This window comes from Vicia villosa, linkage group LG1, assembly GCF_029867415.1.
Source record: "Vicia villosa cultivar HV-30 ecotype Madison, WI linkage group LG1, Vvil1.0, whole genome shotgun sequence".
Classification (NCBI taxonomy): domain Eukaryota; kingdom Viridiplantae; phylum Streptophyta; class Magnoliopsida; order Fabales; family Fabaceae; genus Vicia; species Vicia villosa.
The window spans coordinates 6,163,991-6,168,438 of NC_081180.1; the positions used below are offsets into that span (position 1 = coordinate 6,163,991).

A 4,448-nucleotide genomic window follows, 5' to 3' on the forward strand; every position below is an offset into this window, starting at 1 on the left:
GGGAAATTAATAAAACCCATTTTAAAATAAAGAACATTATATCTACCTCTAGACCCTTAGAACTACTTCACATTAATTTATTTGGTCCAGTTAGTATTGCATCAATCAATAGGGAGAAATGTCGATTTATCATTGTAGATGACTATAGCAAATGAACTTGGGTTAAATTCCTAGGAACTAAAGATGAGTCATATGATGTATTTAGCATCTTCTGCATACAAGTACAAAATGAAAAAAGAATAAAAAAAATTAAAAGTAAGAAGTGATCATGAAGGAGAATTTGAAAACGAGCCTATTGAAAACTTTTGTTAAAAACATGGAATTCTCCATGAGTTCTCTTTTCCTAGAACTCCACAACAAAATTGAATCATAAAGAGAACGAATATATCTTTATAAGAAATGGTCTGAACCATGATCCATGAAAACAATTTGCCTAAGTACACTATCCCTTAAACGCCTGAAACTCTCCCATTTAAATTGCCTTGTATGCAAACCCTGCCAATCCTTCTGCGGCCAACAGGAAAGTAAATGGGGACAAGAGGCCCCCTGCTATAAACCTCAATGAACTTGAAAGTCCAATGTTGGACTACTATCGAGTAATACTGACAAGTTGCTTATGAAGAAACAACCATCTATTCATCTCAGCCACCTTGATTAAAATTGCATCCTTCTCATGATGTATCGAAGATAATTCCAAGTAACATTATCATATGATTTTTTGAATTCTATCTTGAGCAGCACACACTCGCTCCTTTGTTTCTTTGCTAGATACGCTATATCATTAAGCATTAAAATAACATCTAACGTTTGTCTATTTTGAACAAATTCAGATTAACGTGGATATCATCTAGGCACTACTTTATTCAATCTAGCCGCTACAATCTTGGTGGTGATTCTATATAAATTTCAAATTAAACAAATGGAAAAAAACTCACCTATCTCACAAGGGCTCTCTAATTTCGGGATTAAGGTTATGAAGCTTGCAGTGATAGCCTTAGGCAATTTGGCACTACCATAAAATTAATTCATGATAACACTATAGCTTCCTTTGAAATGTCCCAACACTTCTTGTAGAATCCCATTTTAAAGTCATCCGGCTCTGGACTTTTTTCACCATCACTTAGCCATACAGCCTCCTAGGTCTCCTCCAAGTAAAATGGTTCTTCAAGCAATTCACATTCATATTCATTAAGTTGGTTGAAGTTCACACCACCCAAGAATGGTCTATTTAAGCATGGTTCTTGGAATCTCTGTTGAAAATGTCTCTTGATTTCCTCTTCAAGACTGAATTAAAATACATTAACTTAGAATTTCCCTTTCTAATGTATTTGTCTCTTGATTTCTGTCTTAAGATACCTTATATGTGATGCAAGTTTTCCCAAATGTTATTAGTTGCCTCCATGCGCAAAATCTTAATGTTCAAACCAATAATTGAAGATTTTAAATGGGCTTGGGTCCAAATTAAGATTGTTAGGTTGGATCCAAATGATAAAATGATCTAAGATTTCTCTTTTTATACTAGTTGACTTTCAACCCTCCATTTATATATCAGATATTCTAGTAGAAGGGGCTTATCATGTCTGCTCATTGCACTCTCATCGAGGTCAAATCATTTATACTTACTTACAATTGAAGGCAAGTATACCAGATCAAGATTGTCTATGAAGCCTCTAATCTCAATCTTTTCATTCTTATTCACTTGATTGCTTAGCCCTTTTCTCTCCTCCTCCTTCTTAATGACATTGAAATCTCAACCTAAAATTCACTCATCAATAGGATATGTACTTCTAATGTCTCTTAGGTCCTGTTATAGTTTCCTCTTTTTATGCAAGTGGCAAGAGGAATACACATTTATGATAAAATATATTCTGCCATGCAACTCCACATTAATACCAACAAACTCTACAGCTATAAAACTAAAATTCAACGCAAACAACCCTAATTTTCACTTAATTAACATAACTCTCAATCTTCCTTAAGCCCATTTTACCGCCCATCATACCGCATTATCACCCTATAAATATGAAATCTCAATCTCTTGCAAACTTTGTAGTTTTGTTTCATGAAGATGACACGCGCCAATACACCTTACTTTGATTAATTTTTGAAGCATTTCCTTTTAATTTTCTTAAATTTGTCCTCCCTCAATCTTCTAACTTCTTTATCCCCATCCTCCATCGCCCTCATTTCTCCAATGTAAATCATATCCTCCTCCGAACCCATCTCTTGTAGCCTATAAACTTCATTAGACAGAACCTCTATAAATTTTTAGTATTGTTCTCTCTTCCCTTATCTCTTTTATTTTTCGCTTAACTTTTTTACCTTAAATTTCTGTTGCATATGAACCTATCTCTTGTAGCCTATAACCTTCGTTAGGCCGAACCTCTTTTTTTTTCTTTCCTTAAATTTCTATCTCTTGTAGCCTATAACCTTCATTAGACAGAACCTTTATAAATTTTTAGTATTGTTCTCTCTTCCCTTATCTCTTTTATTTTTCGCTTAATTTTTTTACCTTAAATTTTCATTGCATATTCAAACGTCTTTAATAAAATATTTTCAATCTATAGTTTAAGAAATGATTTTTTTCATAGTCTCCGGTGTTAACTCTAAACTCCAAGCATGAGATGGTAGACCGTGGCAACATAACCACATAAGTCTATCATTGTCCACATTTAAGGATCTCCACTCCCTAATTTCTTTAAACCATTGCTTCAACCAAACACATGCACATTAAACTCCAAATAGATAAAAATAGGTGAACACTCCGGTACCCTTAAGTTTAGTTGAGTACCAATAAACTCATCCAATCAAATAGTAGAATTCAATGCCACATCATATATTTATTTTATTTTCAAATAAATTAAAATTAAAATATAATTTGTACTAAAGGTACGGGTTTAGGATTCACTTCCTTTCCTTGTTGGTCATTGTTGTTTTAGAGTACATGGGCATATCATTAATATGTTATGTATGTTGCCATCAATAAGGATCTCCTCTTGTTTTCATAATTGCTCCGCGTTCCTCTGGCTACCTTTAAAAATCCATCGACCTTTAGGAATAATTACATAGATTTTCGAATTGTCAATCAGAATGTTACCCAATTTAATTGCCAAGAGACACTCGTCCCTACGTTGAAAAACCTAAGAAAATCATATCTTCCACCTCACACATCCTTCGCTCAACATTCATACAATAAGCATGTAAAGAAGAAAATTGTACTTCTTAATCCAATTTCCCTACACTCAAACCATCCTTCATTGTCCCACCTTTTTGTCTTTCTGATTGTCTCCCCTCTTACAATTAGTTACCCATTTCCATTTTTCGCCTCCGTTACTCAGTCACCCGAATAGACATACAAGTTTAGTATTGGCAATGACAGTGTTGCCTTTAATGCATTTGTTGTTAAAACTCTATGCAGAAAGTCTATCTATTGTCATGCTTAGTCGGGACAGTCTATTTTTCTTGTCAAGATTCCATTCCTCAATTCATTGAAACAATAAACAGTGGTATTCCATCAAAATCATTTATAAAATATATTTTTTAGATTAGAATATGTTGAATATCTAAATATATATAGGAACTAAGAATGAGTATGCGCTCCATGATTATAGAGACCACATTCGCATAGGCAAAAGTCTACTGTTAAATACACATTGCTTATTAAAACATCAATACAGTATGAAATATGAATAAACATATGGGGGAAATAATCATCACGAACATTAAGCACTGAGACAAAAACAAGAGGAGATTATTTAATCATACATAATTTAAAATTTAAAATTCCGTGCACAAACATTGGCTAAACAATAAGAGAATGGTAAGATGGGTCAGATTATTTGGCTTGATTTCTCAAAAGAGAAACAAAATTCGCACAGTATGTTCAGCTTCGATCATCTGGGGAAATAATCATCATACCCATCAACCAAATTATTATAACTTAAATACACAATATATTCAGGAAAATTTGAAATTGTAAAATATAGATCAGATTATTTGGCTTGATTTCTCTAGAGAGAAACAAAATCGCACAGTATCATCAGATTCGATCACCTGGGGAAATAATCATCACACCCACTTTTCAATTTAACACATTATTTGCCAACAAATTGTATCAGAATTCAGAATAACATAATAATTCCTAACCATAAACAAAAACTATATGACTCAAGAAAAAGATAGAGAGTTCACAGGATTTAGAGCAACGGTATTCAAAGTATTTTGAAACACTATTCGAAAGAAAAAAAGATAACCCTAACCGAAATCAGCCAGCCCTAAATCGAAAAAAAAGTACGAAAGAAAGGAACATTGAGAGAGTAGAAGTGTTAGTGAGAGAGATGAGAGGCGGAGGGGTTTATAAAGGGGGCAAGCGAAAGATTTGCTGCGGCTATAAAACCCTAATTTTTGGATGGAGCCCAATTCTGTAGATTTTTTTATTTATTTTAATT

The 4,448-nt window shown here is 33.3% G+C and overlaps 2 non-coding genes across 2 annotated transcripts; both read right to left on the bottom strand.

Annotated features, from left to right (window-relative positions):
• Window positions 1-3,825: 3,825 nt before the first annotated feature.
• Window positions 3,826-3,922, bottom strand: LOC131645455 (small nucleolar RNA Z103). Its single transcript, XR_009297075.1, has one exon. It is a non-coding gene; the product is annotated as a small nucleolar RNA Z103 (small nucleolar RNA).
• Window positions 3,923-3,982: 60 nt separating this feature from the next.
• LOC131645456 (small nucleolar RNA Z103) lies at window positions 3,983-4,078 on the bottom strand. The gene has a single exon (XR_009297076.1). It is a non-coding gene; the product is annotated as a small nucleolar RNA Z103 (small nucleolar RNA).
• Window positions 4,079-4,448: the final 370 nt, after the last annotated feature.